The following is a 24,570-nucleotide window of genomic DNA, read 5'->3' as shown; positions in this document are numbered from 1 at the left end:
TCTTATGTTTGGTTTATTTGTTTACAGGGTCAGTGTACATTAATAAACATTACTGTAAAATGTGGCAGAATTAGCCAAGAATATGTGACATATTTTTGTATTGCTTCAGAATCCCAACTTGTACAGTAAAGATTTGAATGAGTGTCTGGATGAATTTAACTAATATGGTTACAGTTCTGACAGACTCTACAGGGATTCAGATACACCGGAATCACAGATCAAATTAAAACCTCATGTACAACAGTAATTTTACAGCACATCCTACTTTCGGACATCACGTTAAAAAAGACTGTTTACCGGTAGTCTTCTTCCCCGGGCTGTCGCCAGGAAGATGTGGACACTAGTCGCAGACAGATTTATGCGGCCAAATGAAACTTTTTACAAAGCATAGCTATACGACCACAGAAAATGCATAGTACAACAATTTCTTAGAAAATGTGTATTCGTTAAATCCAGAGTAGATTCAGTTGTCTAAAATCATATGAAATTTGACTAAAACTAGACAAAAGTAGCCTAAAACGATTCAGATGACTAAATATGTCAGAAGTAATGTTTAAACTTCTGGCTAAACTAAATCAAAATATAAAATAACATAGTCAAAATATAACACATCCTGTGCTGAAAAAGGTACATTGATTAGTTAACAAGTATAATACAGTATTATTTATCATTTATGCATTATAATATTATGAACTAGGGCTGCAGCTCAGAAACAGTTATATTTACCATAATTTAAGATTTTTCATTCATTTAAAGTTTTTATGTATAGTGCTTTTCACAATAATTTACGTCACATAAACATATAGCCTAGTGCTTCTAAAAATACTGTCTGTGTATGATATAACCATGTGTGTGTGTATATATAGCCTGTGTGTGTATCTTGTCCACAAAGTCCGTTTTTTACGCATCACCTCTCAGGTCCTCGTAGGGTTGACATTATCCCGGCTTGGATCAAGTGGCACTCCACGATCTCTACAGGCCTTCGGATGGGTATCTCATGGAGGAATAGCTGTTAATTTTTTTGTTTGAACAGGAGATATGTCAATGTGACATGTATCCCTTATACAATTAACTCATGTGATGCATTATATGCTTTACTGATAAATAAGTCCTTATAATCTAGTGTCCAACGTGAATCTTTTCATGTGGAAATGTGAATTGATTTACAAAAAATAATCAGAGCATTTCTCAGCAACAAATTTGAGCATTTTATGGTTTTGGGTTTATTTTTTTAGTTAGTCTGTGGACGAAACGTGCCATATAACAGCTTTTACACAATACATTATACAGTTGGCCTATATATTTTTTTAAATATGCAAAAGGCTATACCCCCTATTGAACTTCTTTTAAGGGCCAAGTATTTTCGCACATTTCACGGTCAGAATGACTCAAGAAATCAACATAAACATAACATAAAGGAATTATACATCTCAGAACAATATAATGATAACTTGTTCGAGCTAAACTTAAAACCACGTTTATAGTGATGGTGAATTATATGAAATAATAAATATAAATTGGTAGTAAAACAACAACCTAAGGTTACTTTATTATTTGGCGTCACATGACACTTATGTCGGGAAATGCTTATTACACGTTTGTTGAGGCGACGTCAGTGTCAGACGTGTTTGAGGCGGTGTGCTTATCACACGTTTGATGGGGCGACGTCAGTCTCAGATGTGTATGAGGCGATGTGCTTATCACACGACTGCTGAGGCGACGTAACCCTCTCAGACGTAAAAGTACACGACTGTCTCCTTCGTTCGGTTATCCGTGGCACTATCCACTCGCCATAGTGCGCACGATGTACGCTCTCGCGAGCGAGGTCATGCCTACAGCGCGCGCGCGCGATCAGTTCTCTCCGCTCGCTCGCTGGTTCTTCTCTCTGCTCGCGCGAAACATTTTGGAATTTTGTCAGTCCTGGGGCGGGACTTGGTTCACTTGTTATCTCTAGCGCTATTGGCTACTCTACCTTTCCGGAAGTTAGCCGGGATTGGACGCCGATTAAACGACGAACCATAATTCACGTGATCTTATCATCACCTTAACAAACATGGCTTATGACCAGCACGTAAGTAATCATTTTATTTATTATGAAAATTATTGCCTTTGTTAGAAAAGGTAGTTATTAGAAACTTTATTAACAGGCGCCCTGTTTACTGACACATTGTCTTGTTAAATTAACTAATCTACTTAATCTTTAATTTATATTTAATTTACACAAAGCAAATGAAATTTTTTATTATGCTTACTTTGTAGTCAAAGTATCAATACTTCATCAATATATGCAATTGCACCATTGAAGGTAGTAAAACTACATTAGCCCATACAGCCCATACAGTCAGACTGTAGACAGAACTTTCTCTCAAGAAACCTGTAAAGAACAGCTACATGTGACTTATCAACAACATGCTTTGTTTGCATGATGGTCTACAAAGTTTTTTTTTTTAACTGTTTTAAATTTGCTTAACTTTTTGAGTTGACTGATGTAATGTTTACATTGGTTAAAATGGTTATTTTCTTACTATATATTCAGAAGTATTTAATGTTTAATTCAAATTGCACAATATTTACTTTATTTCATTCAAATCTTCTGCAACGATATTTAACTTGTGAATTTGTTTTACATTTATTTACACCTTGTTGACCAATTTATGTATGGCATGGCCATTAAAAATACAATGTTCCTTAACCAGATGGTTTTTCAAGTTACTTATAAAGAGAATGTTACTTCAGTCATGTTGTTGTAATGTTTTAAGTTGACTAGTTACACAATAAAAAAAAAATCGAAATCGAAATCGTGAATCGGTCAAACTTTATGAAAAAACCTAGATTTTTTTTTTTTGCCATATCGCCCAGCCCTACCTCCAAGCATGGTAACTGTGCAGTCTTTAGCGGATTTTGCATGGTAACGTGGGAATCAAACTACAATGAAACCCATTCATTTTAATGTGTTAACGAAAGCGCAAGGGCAGCAGAGCACAATATTAACTAGCTTGCATGCACCATGGTCAAAGTTGTCTAAAACTGGTTGTCAATTTTATGTGATTGCTTCGCTGAAGCGTTATTTGCATTTATGCTTTAGCACAATGGTCGGGAACCTATGGCTCGCGATCCACAAGTGGCTCTTTGACCAAAATACGTGGCTCTCCTGCTGTCTCCCTTAAATAATATTTTACAGTTAAAAAAAAATGCTAACCGTCAGATAACTAGAAATCAGTTTCCTATTGAAAATACAATTGCAGTTCCCTCCTTATTGTAATTTTTGCAGCAAAAAGAATAAAAACGTTTCGAACAATGCTTGTGTGCGGTGCTGTGAATAAACTTAAATTTCTATGGTAACCGCGCGCACGTAAATTCAAACAACATGAGTGGTGATGATGGCAAAAAGAAAATAATCCTGAAGAACATCGAAAGTTTCAAAATGAGTGGGCAGAAACATTTCCTTTTCTTGAAAGGTCTGGTGCACTTTTGCGACAAAGTACCAGCCGAGCGAAAGCAGAAAGAAGGCATGGGAGCTCCAGCATAAAGAGCAAACTGGACAAAAACAGCAGGGGCAGGACGGGAGTTTATACAGGGGCATCTGGGAGTTCGAGTGCTGTGAACTTTGCTTGCCTCATTGCAGAACGCAAGGCAAATGAAACCTTTCACAGCTGGCGATTAAGTCATGTGTGTTAAGCACGCAAATAAACTGTTTGCGGCAGGGCTTAATTTGAGCCGGATCTTGGTCCAGGAAATGTCAGATAGTCGTGTTTTGCGTTCCGGTATTTTTTTTTTCATTGAGCCGGCATTAACTGGTGCGTGTTGAATACCTGCGTGTGTGTGTGTGTGTGTGTGTGTGTGTGTGAGTGAGTAAGTGTGAGAGAGAGAGAGAGAGAGAGAGAGAGAGAGAGAGAGAGAGAGAGAGAGAGAGAGAGAGAGAGAGAGAGAGAGAGAGAGAGAGAGAGAGAGAGAGAGAGAGAATAAGTCCGTGTGAAAAACAGCGAGCAAAACTGTGTTGTGTGCGCACACACATAAAGGTAGTCACTTTTGACCAATCAGCTTTCTTACATTTACAATCACTCTCATTGGTTGGTGATTATTGTTTCGCGCGCAATGTGCAGTGAAAATAAATAATGGCATAGTGGCCTACCTAAATAATAACAGTTTTTTTCAAAATGCCAGATGCAGTAAAGCATATATATATATTTTTAAACCAGAGTAAATCTGATAATTAGCCTGATTAAGAGAAGATAAAACTGTGCGAATGGATCAGGAGACAGACGCAAAGCGATCTCAAGTCAGCCAGAAAACATTGACTGAAGAGGTATCTGTGGGCTCATCTTGAAGTTTAGACAGAGTGAGTCATTTTCACTTGGCACATAATAGTGAAGTGAACTTAATGTCAGTGGTGTTGGTAAACTGAATGGTGATGTTTCATGCTTTTTTCACTATAACGCTGAGTAACGCCATGTTCCGGTGTCCTGACATTTCAGATTATGCTACCAACACGATATATATATATCTCACATGGCTCTTTAAAAAAAAGAGCATTTGCCAAAATATTCAGAAATAGCTCTTTGCTGAAAAATGGTTCCCGACCCCTGTTTTAGCATTTAACATGCTTTTATCCAAATAGACTCACACCTATGAACACACTGCCCGGAGCTGTGGGCTGCCTGGGGAACAGTTGGGGATCTGGCTCCTTGCTCAAGGGAATGACCTCAGTCATGGTATTGAGTAAACGAGAGTGCTAATTATTCACTCCCCACACCAATCCCTGCCGGTGCCGGAACTCGAACCTGTGACCTTTGAATTACAACTCTCTAACCATTAAGCCACAGCAGCCCCTTTTTGTTTAAGTAATTTTACTATGGTAAACCAGTCACAATTTCACAAAATAAAATTTATTGGACTTTAATGCTACATCCACTGCCTAATCTAATAAAGCATCAATAAATCAATCCAGGAATTAAATAATTCATTTTACACTGTCTCTGAAGCAGGAAAATAATCTGGGGTTCAAATTATATATAGTACACAATTAATAAAAAATCTTTTCTAGAGTTTTTTAAATGGCATATTTTAACAGAACACCAATTGAAATCTCAAACATGCTACTTTTAACTAATCTGATCTAAAGTATAAAATACACACCCTAAGCCAACAGTCTACGAACCAGCTAGAGAATAATTGACAATATTTTAGTCAGTAGGTATGACATACACCTATAGTCATTGAAATCTTGCCACTCCCCAAACATGGATCTATTGCACACACAGCTCTGATATTACTCACTATTCCACATCACATACAGCAACACTACATTTTTGTCTCATGTGAACACTGCATAAATGACTTTCCAAGTAAAATGTCAAAATTCTTATTACAAAATAATATTTATATTAAACAGAACACTGAGCAAGAAATCGTAAGCTGTTTACAGAAATGGGTCTTTTATATGAGCATATTTTGCCTGATTGCACTGGCAGATTAATTTGTTTTAGGCATAAACAAAAAAACAAGTCTTAAATCAAGAAGTGTGGTAAAAACACCAGATACCATCTATAAAATGGAATCTCAAACAACCATTGTTTCCCCAAATAAAAAGTCAATGATAATGGATAATTTAAGTCAGGGGTGTCCAAACTCGCTCCTGGAGGGCCAGTGTCCTGCAGATTTTAGCTCCAGCTTGCCTCAACACACCTGCAAGGATGTTTCTAGAAAGCATAGTAAGAGCTTGATTAGCTAGCCAAGTTGTGTCTGATTGGGGTTGAAACTAAACTTTGCAGGACACCAGCCCTCCAGGACCGAGTTTGGGGACCCCTGATTTAAGGGATCCATTTGGGAAAGAGCTAAATCCACTTAAAAATACTTTTAAAAAATATAAAAATCACAATATCTACATCAAATATACTACTTCCATCAAAAACTCGTTTAATCGTAATATAGACTATATTAAATGGTGATCATCATCACATTAACCAATAGCTTGGGTTCGCATTTAGTGTGAACTGCAGTGTTTCGCATTGATTGCATATATTGTGGAAACCCAAATCTGTGTAAAGTCACGGCCACATCAGACTTTTCATTCCATTGACTTTCATTCATTCACATGCAAATGTGCCTGACCTGAAATGAAAGCAGTGCAATGATATTTTGCATTTCGTAGCAGACAAAAGTCTATGTTTGGTGAACTCTGACCTGCGAAATTGCATTATGTGAATACGCGAGACTGTTCAAAACTCTCAGTGCAGAAATGTAAAACAATTTCAGCAGCATTGCATTATCCAGCCTCTCCTTTTCGGAACACTATCTAAGGGAATATTTAGGGACTTCACAATCGGATCCGATTCCAATTCTGGGAATCACGATGCGATTTAAAAACTATTCTTAAATGTTCCCTACAAAGAAAATCTGGGTATACCTAGTCATTGTCAAATAACAAGAGTTTAGTTCATGGAAATGGCCATACTGTGAGCCTCAGGCACCATTGTTAGCTCGCTCTCATGTCAATTCTGCGAGTGTAAAACCCTGGTGAATAACAGGCCTATCAAAACACAAAACAGACTGTTACGTGACTCATGAGGCAAGCCCTTAAGATTTGCATATACTTTAGGTCACGTTCTTAGTCATCCAGACCTGAAGAGCTGAACCAGCCATAACACAGACTGATGTTGCTCTGGGATCATCAATATGGACGCCCCAGGCTGTGTTTGATAAGGCACAATGCTTCCTACTGAGAAAACAATGATCATTTTCCTCCCTTGGCTATTTTTAGGTCTAAGTTTATATTAAACTTACTATGTAAGACTTTTATTTTTTTACTTTTAGTTTTACTATCGTTTACTACTGACCAACAACAGGCCCATCTGTTCACATGCTCATCAAAGCAGAAGTCAAGCCAACTTGCTTAAGAGTAGGGCATTGAATTAAAGCATTGGAAAAACGTAAATGGACTGGTTAATATTAGCCGTCAATCACTCAGTCAATGTCTTAAATGTAAAGGGCTGAAGATGAAAGAATAAAAAAAAAAAAACACTGGCATTTCTTTTAGAAACCTCCAAAAGTTACAAATATTGTAACTTCTGATAGTGATCATGTGGTAAACCCAACACAGGGTGTCAGCGTCAACACTTATTCACTTTGAGTGGATGACGTCAAACATTGCTGAACTGAATTGTGGCTGCGTAGGTGGCCTTTCAGCGGCATTGCTCACTGGAGAAGTTGGGAATTTCTCAACTTTTCAAGTGGCAATGTAATCATCAGCCAATCAGATCACTTTAAGCACATACCCCAGCTCAGCCAGTAGCCAATTGCGGACCAATTTCATTGACCGACGCTGCTATGACAATTGCGTCAGCTCCTACTTCAGACCGGCCCTCCGTCTCTTATGTATCAGGCATAAGATGGTAAATCTACCATCTGAAAGGGTGTACACTTTCCGAAGAGACTTGATGAAAGACTTCAAGTTCTCTATGAAAGTCTGCTGTTTATCTTATTTAAGCAGTACATGTAGGTCCAGTGGTCATGTGCAGATTGTTGTTGCTTTTTTTTGGTTAGTTTTGATTAGAGTCGTTTTCAAATAATTTGTTAATATTAAGTTTGTAGAAGTGGTGCTCTTAATTTTAGGTGGGTGTGCATAAGTATTGGATGGTGCTACTAATTTTGTTTGATATCATCCGATTCCAGTCCCTGATCAGTCAATTGGTGAATCTCTAAAAAAAATACTTATTAATATATTATTATTAACATTATTAATATTATTAACATAAAAATTCACTAAACTTCAAGTCGTGCCATAGCTCGGTGATGCATAGGTCAACCCAAACATTTTACCAAAGTAAATCCACTCTTGCTCTGCTCCGTGCATACTCCTCAAAAACACACAATAGCTTTTTCACTGCACTGAACCACAGGATATATTTCCCCTAAAACCTGCATTCAAACTCCATTTTCCCCACTTGTAATTTAGAAGCAGATTTAGCACTGCTCTTTACCCAGTGTTATGAAAACCTGGTCTGAACAGACACACAAGTCTAGTTTAGACTTGTACAAAGACAATATATTATCACTGTTAAAGTTTGAAGAGAAAACTACATGAAGACAAAGAACCTTGAATGAAGATCCTTGCAAATGTGCAAAACTAGTGCAAGTGTCATTTAAAAATGTGAATTATAGCTTCTTTGTGATGGTACCACTAAGTGGCGTTCACTCACTGATTGAAGGCTACTGGAGGGGATGTAGACTTTCAGGAGCAGGTGGTGGTAAGAGGGTGCAGTGCCAGTGGCTGTTCTGCAAGCAAGAATCAATGATTTGAACTTGATACAAGTCTCAACCGGTAACTAATGCAGAGAGATAAAGAGAGGTTTTACATAGGCTTTCTTGGACTCATTGTAGACCAGACAAGCTGCAGCATTTTGGATCATCTGTAGAGGTTTAAGGTTGCAAGATGGGAGTCCAGCTAGAAGAGCACTGTGGTAGCCCAGCCTTGAAATGACAAGAGCTTGGACAAAGTTGTGGAGCATGATCTGTTAAGAAGGGTTTTATTTTTCTGATGTTGAAAAATTCTCATTCAAGGACAGCTAATCATCCAGGATTACCCCAAGATTCCTTACTGAAATACATGAGGTAATCGTAGATGATCCCAGTTGGATTGAGAAATTATGTTGAATGTGTGGAGTTGCAGGGAAGTTGCTCATTCAGTGTTTGCCAGATTAAGCTGTAGGTGATGGTCTTCAATCCAAGCTGATATGATCTGTGATAGTGCAGGACCCTTGCAGCAACCGTTGGGTGATCTGGATGAAAGATACGTGACCGAACGATAGACTGACAATGATAAGAGAAACTGTGATTGGATGATGGTTCCCAGTGATGTGGTGTAAATAGAAAAAAAGAAGGGAACAAAGAACAAGATGCCTGAGGTACCCCAGAGACGAGCTGATGAGCTTTGGATACCTCTTCTCTACAGGCAATCCTGAATAATCTGCTGGTAAGGTAAGACTCTAACCAGCAGAGTGGGGTTCCAGTGATGCCCACAGAGAGCAGAGTAGATAGTAGGCTCTGATGATACAACATACCAAAAGCAGCAGATCGGTCCAGTAAAAGAAGAAAGGTTATTTAGAACCTGCTTTGGTAATCTGCAGGGCTTTAGTGACAGTAGTGCAGTCTCAGTGCAATGCTCACATTTAAAACCTGATTATTTTGCATCCAGGTATTTGTTGTGTTAAAATGTGATCATTTGGTCTAAAACAACCTTTTCCTGTGTTTTGGCAGTAAAAGGAAGGAGAGAGACTGGTCTGTAACGTTCAACCATTGAGATGTTTAGTAATGTTTTTTGAGCAGCGGAGTTACCCGGGCCTGTTTAAAAGTGGTTGAGAATTTACCAGCGTGGAGTGAAGTGTTGATGTGCGGTAGGGCTGGCACTATGACCAGAGAAATCTCCTGAAGGATGTATGAGGAGATCAGGTCCAAAAAGAAAGTTGTGAGATGGACAGAGTGGCTAAATTTGGATAGTTTTTGTGAAAAGGCCAAATCATCAGCTGACAAGAAAGTGGTGGAGGAGGACAGAGCAGAGTATTAGATGTCCTAAATAGTTTGCGGTGTCTGAAATGCTGTTAATTTTGTTTTGGTAGTATAGGGAGGAAAATATAGTAAATTGGGAGGCAAATAATGCAAGTTAGGCTAGATATCTCCTAATGTCCACAAAGACATTCATTTTGCGCCATGCTCTCTCAGTTGCCCTGAGTGCTGTCCAATCAGACAGCCATTAAATGGAGGGCAGTAAAAGACCAGAATGTGAAACTTAGCTGGAGAAGTGATAGAGACTGCATGGTATTCAAATGAGGAATTATTGGTAAAGTGAGCATAATTGGAGCATTTTCAATTATTAGAAATGAGAAAACCAGTCCTTCCTTCCCAATCGAGCATGGAGTGTGGGTGATTGCAAAGTTTTTAGAGAGGACAGAGTGACTGAGTCCTGTGAACGAATCTAGGTCTCAGTCAAGGCTGGTATGTGAAGAACATATTGTGTTGCGAATTCTGGAATAAAGTCTGATTTGTTGACAGCTGACTGACAATTCCACAAAACCAACTGAAACAGATGAAGGTGTAGAGGAAATGTGGATCGGGTGTAAAAGTTTTGCCTTCAGACCAGACTTTTAATAGACTTTTTAACAGAAGCCAAAGTTTAAAACCACCAGGTCAAAACACTTCCATAAGTCCTCTAACATTTAGGAATGAGGTCAGTAGGGTAGAGTAGCTTTATGGTTCAGGTCAGTACTGTACAGTACAGATTGGTACAGCTCATCTCAATCAGTCTTGTGTCCCCATTGCCAACAGTACTCCTTTGGCAAATGTGGCGTACAACAGAATGTTGCTGTCAATCTCGAAGAAACGTAAATGTTAAGCCATACAGGTTGTTCACAAATGGCATGAGAAGCACTTCTCACAAAAACTGATGCTTTATATACAAAAAAACTAGGCATGGGATGGTTCACAGGAAAAACTTATTATTTGCTTCTCTTGTCATGGTGTGCACGTGTGTATTGATTGGTTTATTCACATCGGCCAGCAGCTAGCTCTCTGCAACCCTCACATGGTCGCCACTGAAGCCAAGCAGGTCAGTACCTGAATGGGAGACCACATTGGAAATGTAGGTTGCTGTCAGAAATGGTGTTCGTGAGACCAGCAGGGGACACTTAATCTGCGGTCTGCGTGGGTCCTAACACCCGCAGTATATTCGAGAGGACTCTATACTGCTTAGTGAGTGACATCTTTGGGATGAGATGTTAAACCAAGGTCCTGACTGTTGTTAAAAATCCCAGGGTGTCCTTCGAAAAAGAGGGGTTTAACCCTGGCATTATGGCCAAACATGCCCACTGACCTCCTAACCATCCACACATCATAACTGGCTTTATCACTCGGTCTCCTCTCCACCAATCAGCTGGTGTGCAGGTTGGGGCAATATGGCTGCAGACGTGTCATCCAGGTGAATGTTGCACACTGGTGGTGGATAAGGAGATTACCCCAAAAATGTGTCAACCATTTTGAGTGTCCAGAAAAGCGCCATTAAAATGTAAGGAATTATTATTTATTTTTTAAGATTAGACTGGAAAACGAGTGTTTGGAGAGGTATCTGACTGGAATGTGAGTATATTCCATGGATCTCTCTCATGTCTCTGCCTCTTCATAGTCACTCAGTGGAGGAACATTAGCCAGTTGACGCCACATGCACATCACTCTATATTTGCACAAGGCAAGAAGCGCATCATTTGAAATAAACTTGCGAATGCAAAAGACGTGATATGTGAATTGCCCACTGATCTACAATATTCCACATTTTATATAGATCAGTGGATCTGAAGCGGTTTGTAGAACTGAACACTCACAGACCATCTATATTTACAAAAATAACAAGAAAGCAAAATAAATGAATACAGTCTCCAAAATAATAACAATTCGATAAAAATAAACCCAAAACCAGCATTGGCCTCATTTGTGTTCAATAATAATACTTATGCAATCAGCACAAACCTCTCATCTGTATCTTTGTTCTTCACCAGCACACTGTAACCTCGTTAAAAATTATTCCGTAATAATTCTGAGTTCACATAATAGTTCAACAGGTAATGACAATAATTAAAAATTGCAGTTTATTTGGATATTAGATTGCTAAAGGAATCATTTGCTCACTTGTTTTTTCCCCACTCTTCTCTCTCACGCTTGTCCATTTCTAAATGAATGAGAAGCACTTCAATAATCATGTGCAAGTTATTATCATGAAATCAAGTTCCTTATTTTAAATATAGACGCGCGGCAAGCTCACGCATATAGAGAGCCAGCAAAACTGCTTCCCACATGCTTTTAGACACCCTTGTAAAGAAATTCAGCAAACAACAGATTCTTTTTTTGGTTTTTGGCATGTTACAAGAAGATGACTAGGTTTGTTTGAGCTCAGGTATGGCTCATATTATTATTACGGTGTCTCGACTGTGTATTTAAAAATTGTGTTTCCTGTGTTGTCAGTATTCTGGCTTGTTGCATTTTCTGTAAACCAACAGCGTTCAACAGCGAGGCTAGCTACCTCTTTTTGGTACTGTTCTGTTGTGCTAGACACCCTTTGCATAGGGTGCCAAAGTAGTAGTAAGTAGTTTCATTTACAAGGTGTTCACAAATCACAAAAAGTACAGTACCGCAAAAGTATTTCATATACCAGGATATTATGAAAATAATTATGGTTAAAAGACCTCCATGATAAAGTGAAAATATACAATGTTGTTGAATATTGCAATAAGAATATAACAATTCCCTAAACAATTTAGTGGGATTTTTCTTTTTTTTTTTTTTTTTTTTGCTGTTGTCCTTTTCTTTGCTCGTCTTTACTCCGACCATTAGTTTTTATTTCAGCTCTCTACTCTAAGACACTAGCTTCACATTTGATGCAGTCGAGCCAACAACACACACTGGAGAGGTGGTAATAAATATAGTAAAGCCTGATTTATACTTCTCCATCGAGTGTGCAACGTGACCCTGTTTCTGTTACTCTGCAATAACACTTCCAAAACGTTAGTTGGCAAAAGGTGTATATGTTCCTCTGTGTCGAGTTTTTCTGAACGCTACCTTAATGTACAAGTGGCTCAAACTCGCTAATTTTGACGTGCAACAATTTTAATCATAAGGTAAACATAAAACAACAGTCTCCATCCGGAGCTCATTCACAGAGCAATGTGAACCAATCACATTGCTTGCGTCAACAAGACCAATCACATACGTGTCATTGCGACGTGTAGTTGCATTTTTTGAGAGGTGCACGTCAGGATCACCGACGGCCACGGCGCAGGCTATGCGTCCACGCGTAGGCTGCTCCGTAGCATACACGTGCCCTTGACGCAGAAGTATAAATCATAAACCCCATCAAATTTGTCAGATTTAAAGAAACATCTAAATTCACTGCACATCTCTGCAATATGGATATTGGGTCGACTATTATCATAATAATACTGATTTTAATATTTATTGCAGATTTATTGCAGATGTATGCACTACCAGACAAAATCTTGTCGTCGATAGAAATTGTAAGAGCAACACATAACTTGACTTTTAGTTGATCATTTGGAAATGTGGCAGAAGGTAGATTTTTATAATGAATCATCTGTTGAACTGCATTCCAATCATCACAAATACTGCAGAAGCCCTTTTGGAACCCGCATGGACTCAAGATTCTCACAGAAATCAGTCAAGTTTGGTGAAGGAAAAATCATAGTTTGGGGTTGCATTCTGTACGGAAGTGTGCGAGAGATCTGCAGAGTGGATGGCAACATTAACATTAACCTTCTCATGCTTTAGCCTCTATATCTGAAACAGATCCTTGTTCCTAAAAGCAAAGAAGGTCAAGGTACTCCAGGATTGGCCAGCCCAGTCACCAGACATGAACATTTGAGCATGTCTGGGATAAGATGGAGGAGAAGGCATTGAAGATTAATCCAAAGAATCTTGATAAACTTTGGGACTTCAGTGAGAACACTTTCTTTGTCATTCCAGATGACTTTATTAATAAGTTATTTGAGTCATTGCAGAGATGTATGGATGTAGTTGTCCAAGCTCTTGGAAGTATTACACAGTATTCATTCTTTTTCCACTGCACAATGACTTTATATTCTATACTGTACATTGATTCTGTCTACAAAATCTATTACTATCACACAGAACCGCATAGCAGCTATGTCTAAGAAAAAGCTCTAATAAAAAGTAAAACAAAATTAATGTACGACTGTTTTTATGCAAGTAGAATCACTCATGAATGACCCAGAGTTTTCGTAAAAGTGTCACAACTCTGATTTTCACACCTTTTTGCAAATTAAGTTAAAGATTTTTCAAAGCTTGTTTACACCTCTGCTGCTCTGTCCACCAGAGACAGATGTTTATACTTGGTGTAAAGAACCACTGCATAACACTAGCTAAAAGATCTGAAGCAGTCCCTTTCACATTCTCCATTCAAAAGTCAAATGCAAATTGAGCTTTTAAGGATGCATTGTTTTTATTCAAATTTGTAGTTGTGGTGAATAGACCAGAAGGAAAACTGAACTTCAGGCCTAAAGGTCAATGGCCTGCCTGGTTTTGCTCCAATTCTAATCAAGCACACCTGAAAATGGTAATGAAAGTGTTGAGGATTAGCTGAAGATTAGATGCAGCTGTGTTTGATTAGTGTTTGAACTGCATGCTGCAGGAAGAAGGGAAGTATGCAAACACTTTTAGCTATGCATCTACTTTTTGTTAGTATTTAGATTCTGAAATATGTCAAACCACAGGTACACACTGATCTTTCGTTGGTCATACTAATGGCACCACAATGGACATTAGTGCTAACAGTCATTTTCTCTTTTGGGTCAATTACTGTAAGGATAGAAAAACATGCTGAGTAAAATAATATTGTTACATGATCAATAGTAATATATACTAGGGCGATTAATAGGGCGAAAATCTTATTGTAATCACGATTTGCACATGCAAGATTTCTAAATCGCCTTAAAGCACATTCTCGCAGTATGCTATTTCAACCAATCATAATGCAGCGCATCTAAACAGAGCACAACAACAGGAGACTGACTAACTTGCGTATACAGGGATGATGAGTTCAGCACAAGAGGACCAAAAAAAGTCAACATCTGTGGTATGGGATTAAGTTACTTTGGAAGGCTGATGTATCCCAGAACTAGGTAAATTGTAAGTCAGTCATATATTGAGTCTAACAGCACGCGGAAAGCCTGAGTGCATTGCTTCCTTCAACATTTACAGGATGCTTTGCGGTCGCTCCATTGTCATTGCTCGGTGACCATCAACCATTTTCTCAGAGGAGGACAAACTAACAAAACATTGCTGCAGTTCCAATACAAGTTTTATTTATGGAGAGAATTAAAAAGCACTTGGTGTTCGGGTGTCTTGTGTTTGTTTGAGATAACCGAAATTTGTATATTCCATACTCAGCTCTTGTTATGTGACTCGTAGTGCGGCATTTTGAAAAGTTCAATTTAAAGTTTGTCTGAAAAGAGGTGTTTTCAGCTAGGTGTGCCTGGAATACGTGTGCATGTCATTCTCAATTTGTGCTAGCAATTTGCGTGCCTCCATTGGAAATAACTGACTTGTGTGCGCAAAAGACATGATACGTAAACGGCGTATTTCAAGGCAGCGTCACAAAGAGGTCGATGATCTATGCATGGCAAAACAAATCTGAACACACGCAACTACTTCTGATATTTGGTCAAGCAGAATATCGGAGCCTTACTTGAGTTTGGCAGTGCGTGCACTCACACACAGTAGTCTATTTATTTGTTTTATCATGGGTCTGTTCTAGAGACAATTTGCTTTACTAGCTGTTTTTTTAAATTATTATTTTATGTCTGTTTTAGAGACACGTTACAGGTCTTTGATAAAGATCTAAGGAGCAGAGCTGAAAAGCAAAGCTCTCGATTTACCGGTTAATCTACGTTCCTACTCTCACCTATGGCCATGAATTTGGGTCATGACCAAAAGGACAAGATCTTGGATACAAGCTGCTGAAATGAGTTCCCGTTGCACGGTGCACCATTATAGATAGGGTGAGGAGCTCTGTCACCCGGGAGGAGCTCGGAGTAGAGCCGCTGCTCCTCCACATCGAGAGAAGTCAGCTGAGGTGACTCGGGCATCTGCTTCGCATGCCTTCTGGACATCTACCTAGGGAGGTGTCCCCCGGGGCCTTCTCCTGGTGGGACATGCCTGGAAGACCTAGGACATGCTGGAGGGACTATGTTCCCCTGCTGGCCTGGAAACGCCTCGGGATTACCCCGGAGGAGCTGGAGGAATACCAGCTCCCCAGGTGTCTGGGGAGAGGGGAAATCTGGGGTTCTCTCCTAAGACTGCTGCCCCCAAGACCCGGCCCCGGAAAAGTGGTTAAACTAATGAATGAATAAACATTTTCCTTTTGATATACGATTCTCATATTCACACTGTAAACACAGATTCAGTCGGTCTGTGACAAAATCGATTAAAATCAGAATACTGTTAAACATTTATAAATATTTTTTTTTTTTTTTAAATCGCAGAGCCCTAATGCATACTTGCAATTTGTTTGGGCAATAGACATTTGGTCTACTTAATGATTTTGGCCTTTAAAGGCAGTGTTTAATTTTTGCAACTAGACACCATGACTGAGTGTGAAATCATGGGAGTTGTTGTCACAACGTGGTGAGACACAGGCTGTCATCATTAAAGTCTAAATTACACTTGTGCGTTAATTTATTGTCGTTACCCACAGTAAGGTAGCATTAAAAACACTTGCAAAGAAACTTAACACAAAGGAACATAAAACCTGCTGCCAGCTAGTGTTTCAGAAGCGTTATTGCAGAGCAACCCAAACAGAACGTAGAAGTATAAATGCATGACTACACGCAAGGCAGGTGTTTTGTTAATGCTACCTTAATGTACAAGTAGCACACACTCAAGCTGCGTACCAAATGGCACACTACACTTACAAACTCAACAGCATAGTAGAGCTGCACAATTAATCGAAAAAAGATTGCGATCTCGATTCGACCCCCTAGACGATCTTAATCCAGCATTTCTATGATTCTGCCAATCTTATTTTCAAGTTCAGGAGAGAAGCAAAGGCGGCTGCACGAGTCTTTTCATTGTTTCACATACATTGCTCAGCGACATGGACACCTCCAAATGATGTTGAAAGAGTCACATACTGTATTTATAAGGTATAATTCACCCAAAAATGTCATTTTTGTCTTCATATAATGATGTATTCGTGGCCAGGAAATCACACGTGACGTGAGCTGCTGACCGTGAGCTCTTACCACAGAGAAGACGGGCGCGCACCCTACTTAATGATAGACGCGTGCGCACTCTACTTAATGATAGACGCGCGTGCATCTACTTTAGTGAACAGAACCTGCATAGACTGTAACAGGTAATGAAGTTGTAAATATTATTCCGTTTGTGGCACAGAGTGATCGTTTGAGAGCCGCGCGCGAAGTATGAACAGCACTTAGCAGTGAAAATGAAACCGAAAGCGAACACATCATTTACATAATCATATCGCATTTTAGAGTTATGATTGTTTTTTCTTTCATAGCGAGCACACAGTTGTGCATGAAAATAAATGTTTATAGTGTCAGTATAACTACTCTAGCCTTTATATTGTTGATTTTATCAATGAATTAAATGGTCTAATAATGTTGTCAATGACAGATTGCAAGCATATATCTCAAACATAATTCAACATCAGAATTATTATAAGTAGAATAGAATTATTTATAGAAACCACTAGACCTACACATACTATTATTATTGTTGTTTAACCATATGTTTGAGAAAAACAATAATAATTGCCGACTCATATTAAGCTTTATTTTACATCTACAGAATCATCAGAAAATCGTGATCTTTATTTTAAGAAAAAATAAAAAGTAAAAAATTTCGCAATTCTCATTTTAGACAGAATCGTGCTGCTCTACAGCATAGTATATGTATGTAGTGTTGTCCCAAATGGAAGACTAATGTTTTTTTAATTCAAACCGTTTCCCTGATGATGTTTGATGGTTGCCAAATAAGTGAAATAAATGACCAAACTACCCAATAATTCCTGCCATAAGTATAACCACATTCACTATCAGGAGGCGGTATAATCCCTCTCGTAGGAGAATTTTGCTTTCACAATCCAAAATGAATAAAGTTATCCAACATGTGTGCTCGATAGCTCCACCCCTTCCGCTAAGTGAACAAAGCCGCTGTCGTTGAGTGCGTGAAGTGTCCATCATTCCACACTTCATTTTACCAGCTGAATGAGTGTATCATCCAGGTAATTAAAGTGCACTTATTATTTTAGATTTCAATGTGAACACACTACTTACACTATTTATACTACAAAATGGCATAAATTACTGCTCTCCCGCGGCTCTCAGCCATGCCCACACTCGTCACCGCTACCAAGCAGACCAATCACAGAGCTTGCGCTATGCACTGAAGCGAAGTGCAGTTACATTTTTGAGATGTCATCAGCGTCAGCCATGGCAAAGGGTATGCGACCACGCAAAGGCAGTGCCGGACCGACCACCACCACCACTCAACGCAGAAGTATAAATTAGTCTTAATGAAGGCTTGTGTTGTCGCACAGGTGATATGTGCCATGTGTGTTTTTTTATTTTAAATGAGTACAGACTCTTCCTTCCAGCACAGATCTGTTTTTCTCTTGTGGAAATGATGTACCATGTGTGGAAATGTAACTGGTGCATTCAATCATGTTTGTCATAGAAGTAACAAAAATGGAAGCTCGTACACCTAAAATCCTGCTGCTTTCAAGAACTTGATGTGAAAATATTTGGCTTTTTTGTAAGTGGCAGCAGCAGTCATGTTCAATTTAACCAATCATTGAACAGATTATTAATCACTCAGCTCATTCCGGAGCACCGAAAACATGGGTCCAAAATCGCCTACTACTCAGTAGGTACTGCATTTAGAAAAGTAACTTCTATACAGTATGAATCTGCGCAGTATGAATGGAACTCGGACGTACTACATCCGCCATTTTGTCATGACCATGTGACCTACCCACGTCAGTTGCGTTGCTTCACTCCCATATATGAATCATCTCCTGTGGCATCATGGGATAGCGTAGCATGCATCGGAAGCACACTTCAGAATCTCGCTGGAAGTAGTAGGTCATCCGGGTTCTTCTCACATTTTTATCATACTATATAGTATGGACGTATGCAATTTTGGAAAAGCCATAATGATTTAAAATGTAATGAAATTTCTACCATCAACAATCTTGATGCGTGAGTGCAGACTGAGCCGATTTGCAAGGTAAAATTTAAATATGTGCATAATATGTTCTGGATATTAACACTGCTTTTACTAATATGGTTTAATTTCTTTATTTTCTGTAACGGTATCCTTATTTATTTAAGAGTTAACTGGTGATCTGGGACCTTCAAGCTGGACAAACTGTTGTAGTGGACCTTTTTTTTGTAAAACATAAATTAATACTTTTCTGTATAGATACAGGATTTTTTTGACTCTCAGTGGAAATTTGTGAATGGTCGCCAATAATATCATCACAAGAAATAAAAGCAAGTAAGTCCATATTGCCCATCCCTAATCTAAAGTTTTGTCCTTGTATGTTGCTTTAAAATAAACAAAAAGACATTAACAAAACGCATCTCATGAAGGAACACACCAGTTCATGGAAGCTGCTGTCTGAAGAGTATGAAGCAGCCACAAGTAAAATACATCTATACTTTACGGAATTGTGAAGAAAACATTGTGCTTTATACATTTTTGTCTCCAATACAAAACCTAAAATTATCAAGGGCAAAATTTATGAATAATGAATTAATTCATAACGAATTAACTATTTGCAGCCTACCGTTTCAAATACCTGACCCGCATGGTCTTTGTTTTACCCATAACCAAATCATAAATAAATACAGAGAAGCTACACACAAATGTCAATCACTTTTTCCGTGGGACTCGGAATGAAGTGAATAGGCAGAATGATCTGTATCGATATAACAGTGTAGACAAACTTGGTTGGTAAAAAAGTTGCAAAAGCAACCAACAGTATCTGAGGTTTTCACAAAAATTAAGTACAAGTGCGAAAGATTGAAGCAGTGTTCACTTTACTGACGCTGTGACACTTTACCTGATAGATTCAAAAGACAGAAGAGTCATTAGATAGAGACAAGATTAATTAAATATCACGTTTAACAACTATAGTGAAACGCGATCCAGCGGTACATCCTTGATAAACTGTCCGACGTGCACTGGTCTCTGAGGTTTGGTGCTTAAAGCACCCGCTGACTGCCTGGAGTTCAGATGTGCACATATGCTGCAGCGCATGCCAGAGTGTGTGTGGTCACATGATGTGCGTTTTCAGCGGTATAGTGTGGAGGGAGATCTTTTCAGAAATGCAAGATGAAACACCAACTACATCGTTTTCATTCTAAAATGCCATTTTAAAACTTAGACGCATTAGTGTAAACAGGGGCCAAGTATGTATTTTTCACGAGCGGGTTGCTCCTGAGATGGAGGCGGAGCGGAGGATCGACCCAACCCTAATGTCTACACTACAATACATGGCTGCACAATGTACCTCCTTGATCAAAAAGTTGAGTGTGGACCAAATGGACAAACACCAACTAAAATGAGAGCGTTCTGCGCCTGTATGGGAGGATGTGTTTTTCTGCATGGCAGGAGGCAGTAGTCGTTCCCAATGGGAAACCAGAACATTCGACGCATGTGTGCAAAGCATAAAGAAAGCAGCATTCAGAAACATTATGACAGTAATTGTCACTCACCACAGAGGGATTCGCTCCTGCAAATATATCTGATACTAATAATCAATTTTGTTTGCAAATATTTGAAATATCTACAGAAAATACAGCCAGCCTCTTTCTGCTCCTCCTTTACGTGATCTGTTTACTTGCTACGTCACACTCGCATTCTGATTCGTTGCTGAAAAACCATCAGAGCGATCTCTTCAGCCGACGGAGGGATGCCAAAGGTACATGCTAAATCGTGTCAACGCAATCCGACGCTAACCCGACAAAAAGCAATGTGTAAAACACATCAAACCAGACTGACGAAGCCCGATAGCTGACCTGGCTGTTGGCTTGGTGTGTCTTGGCCCCTGGTAATGGTGTCACAGAAAGTTGAAATTAGGCCAACTTTATGTTAATAAGCAATGAAGTGGTAAGTCGAAAATGTATCAGAGGTCACTAGTTTACTAATTGAGGATTTCAGATAATGCAGACCAATAAATTTTGATTCCGACCACACCCGTTTCCAAGCAAAGCAAAGCATCAGTTGATTATTGCAAACTGAGTAATCCTCCATAGCAATATAGGATGTGCATAAGTTAATGTTAACATGCAGAGCCATTGTTTTTGTGGTCATACTGGTTCATTTGTTGATCCTATGGTGGGGAGGGGAAGTCTTTCACCTCATTGAAACGACAAAAAATGTCACTAGCAAATGTCTAGTACAAAATAGTATAGTATAAAAAATAGTAAAGAAAAACAGAATGGAAAAAATATTGCATTTATAGTAGTCTCTCACATTTAAAATATAGGGTATGTTTATATAACAAAGAGGCAGAGTAAAATTTTCACATTTACATTTTTCGATCTGTTTTTGTATCAGAGTTGTCACAATACTGGAATCCGATACCAATCGGTACTGAAATTTAAAAAAAAATTCAAAGTCACTTCGATCAGCTGGTTTGTCTATAAGCTTACATCTGAGTGATTGGCTGATGAATCGCGGGTTTAAAACGCTCCAGTGTCCCCGTATCAGTGGTTACACGCAGTAAACATCTGTGAGTTTGGTGACCGACGACCTTCATGGCCAATCACAGTCATTTCTGTAAAGCACGTGAACACAATGCCAAATCAGCGCTGTTTAAGAACATGCTCCACAGTGCTCAAATGTTCACGGGAAACGGACGTTATTTAATATTTCAGTATCGATTGGTACTGAATTCCAGTATAGCAACTACCCTCTTTTGTATTGGAGACAAGGTTGTCAAAACAATCCCCATTTAAATGGATCCTTTACAAAAAAAAAACAAAGGCCATTTTTTTGGGTTAGGTCTAAACTAATCCAAATAAATTTGAATAACATGTTTTCATCTAAAAACACAACATGTCCACAATATTATTTTCAATTCTTTCCAGAAAAAAAAGGTCATTCACACTAAAACAGCTGAAAACGCTTTCATTCATATCCGCGTGCCATTTATTTACTTTCCGCCTCTTTGAAAATTGTCATCTGCTTCTGTCGCTAAAAAACTTTCCAACTTAAACCTGGTTTATACTTCTCCACCGAGTGATCGGCATGACCCACGGTGCATGCCTTCCGGGTTGCTGTGCATTTATACTTCTGTGCGCCGTTTGTGTTGCTCTGCAATAACACTTTCGAAACGCTAGCTGGCAGTGAGGTTATGTTCCTCTGTGTCATGTTTCTTCGCGGGTGTTTTATTCGTTCTGAACTCTACCTTAATGTAAAAGTAGCTAAATCTCGCCCATTCTGAGGCGGCAGCCAGCGGACGTGCAACAACTTTAATCATAAGGTAAACACAAAACAACAGTTTCCATCTGAAGCTCCTTCACGGGACTCGACACTTGAAAACACTCGCTTCGTGCGGCTCTCATCCCCAATCACTGAGTTTGCGCTACGCGTCATTGCGACGTGTAGTTCAATTTTTTGAGAGGTGCACGCCAGCGTCAGCAAGGGGTATGCACCCGCGCGAAGGCTGCGCCGGAAAAAAACGTACATGTTTCGATTAATTGTTTCACATGACTGAAATGTATCATTTTCAAAAGCCACCATTTTCACAGTCCACATTGCAACATGAAAACGTTTAACCACTTTGAATAGCGTTTTTAAAAATCTGTTTTTATTTCAGAAAAACACCATCACAGTGCGGACGGAAGGAAAACGGAGAGGAACATATGCGTTTTTAAAGAAAAATTACATGGTGTGGACATGGCCTTAAAATTCGTTCTCAAGCAATCTTGAGTGCAAGTCCTCATGCAATGTTATCAACCTCCAAAGTTCAATATGAACACAAGTACAAAGGTCACGTGGAAGCCAGATGTGTCCCTAATCACGTAGATTTGAGCACAACACTCGACACAGAAGTATAAATCAGCCTTTAAAGCGAGTAATCGGCCACTGCGCTAGCTTTGTGCCTAGTCGTGCATTTATACTTCTGTATGCGGTTTGTGTTACTCTGCAATTTAGAAACGCTAGTTGGCAGTACGTTATGTTCCTCTGTGTCGTGTTTCTTCGCGGGTGCTTAATAAATTGTAAGGTAAACACAAAACAACAGTTTTCATCTAGAGCTACTTCACAGACTCGACATTTGTAAACACTTGCTCCAGCGGGTTCGCTCCACTCTCGGCGCTGCCCACACTGGTCACAGCTACCAATCACAGAGCTTGCTCTACACGTTGTTGCAACATGTAGTTACATTTTTTTGAGAGGTGCGCGTCAGCCACGGCGAGGGCTATGCGACAGCGCGAAGGCTGCACCAGAGCACATGTGTGCGATTGATGCAGAACTATAAAGCAGCCTTTAGAATGAGAAGTCATTACAGCTAGAGGAGGGAGGCGCAGTACAAAATGGCAGCTGCGCATCTCTATTGAACATTATTTACAGTTTAAAGACACAACTAGTTTATTTTCTAACTTTCACACGTGCGCGAAAATGAGAAGGTTAAAGTAGATCTTCACATAAATAAATATATGTTAAAAGGCATAAACCTATGGAAAGACATTTATTAGCTGAAATTCATATTAAAATAAGTTTTATTCGCACTGTGCAAAGTAACCTATTCCTGTAAGGCTTTTGAAAATATCATAAGAAATGGAAAAACGATCATTCATTTCATGAACGTTGTAATGTTAAAAATTGTTTTCCATTAAAAAGTGTGAAGGTCATCAAAAGGAAGATTGCGAAATATAATTTTATATGGAATCGTTTTGAGTTTTTAATGTCTTCAGAATTCGTTCTTCCCAGTTAAACTAGATTGACTGATTGATTTACACGATATCGCAAGTGTGTTCTTTGAGTTCTTGGAACTAAGAAACAGCCTTCTAAGCACTGAATAAACAAATCAAGATGGCGCCAGACCTTGTCTATATGACCCTATACACGCCTACAGCGCGAACACTTAATTTGAGCGATACGAAAGCTTTTACGAAATCGCAGTTTCATCGTTTACAAGAAAATGGTAATGGTTTTCAAAAACGTTTACAAACCCACAAAACATTTAGCGTGTAAAACACGATAACACACAACATGTTTTAGTTAAAAAAATTGTGTCATTTTTAACACCACAAACAGAGAAGATTAATTATATGTGTGCTAAAACACATAATAAATACATTTATAGAGCATTTAAAAAATCCATTTAGTAAAAATAAACTGAACTGGGCCCAATTTATAACAGTTTGTGTAAAAAACTGTTAATGCATTTCCTTTATGACTTATCTGTAATAAGATCAACGTTTTACGCCTATATCTATATTTAAATCACAAGACACACACACATAAACACAGATATCTTTCTAGTAGCTACATCGCGCAGAGCCGCCAAAATGCGATACTTCACGAGGTTTGACGTAACCAAGCGCATACAAAAATACACAGATCCGCTCTTCACACGCTATATTAATCTTCCTTAGCAAACAAAACGTAAAACCGATCGAGTGATGTCTAATAGTCGAAGTCACACGACGAAACTCGCGGTTTGAAGCAGTTAATGTCAATAATACACAATTACATTCAATAACATTCAAATGGCGATGCAACACAATACAATAGAGGAACCATCAGCCAGCGAAAATGGGAGATAAATAATCATCCAACACTTATCGGTTGGAGATTCCCTCAAAATCACTCTTGATAATAGGGTCTCAAACACAACAGACGTATTTCAGCCCCACTTTGGGTGTCTACTTGAGAAAAACTAATACGCAAAAAGCCTGGCTAAATGTAGTTCAGCATTTGCCACAGACGGAGTCCTTCTGGCGAAGCTGCTTGAAG

At 38.9% G+C, this 24,570-nt stretch overlaps 1 protein-coding gene across 1 annotated transcript in view; it reads right to left on the bottom strand.

Moving 5' to 3' along the window:
- The window catches only part of ccdc71 (coiled-coil domain containing 71), a 31,527-nt gene that overhangs the window by 6,789 nt on the left and 168 nt on the right, over nt 1-24,570 (bottom strand). The gene's annotated exons all lie outside the window — the stretch shown is intronic.

The sequence above is a fragment of the Danio aesculapii genome, chromosome 22 (assembly GCF_903798145.1).
Source record: "Danio aesculapii chromosome 22, fDanAes4.1, whole genome shotgun sequence".
Classification (NCBI taxonomy): Eukaryota; Metazoa; Chordata; class Actinopteri; order Cypriniformes; family Danionidae; genus Danio; species Danio aesculapii.
The sequence above is the reverse complement of the archived record's forward strand: the minus strand, read 5'-3'. Positions and strand labels throughout refer to the sequence as shown.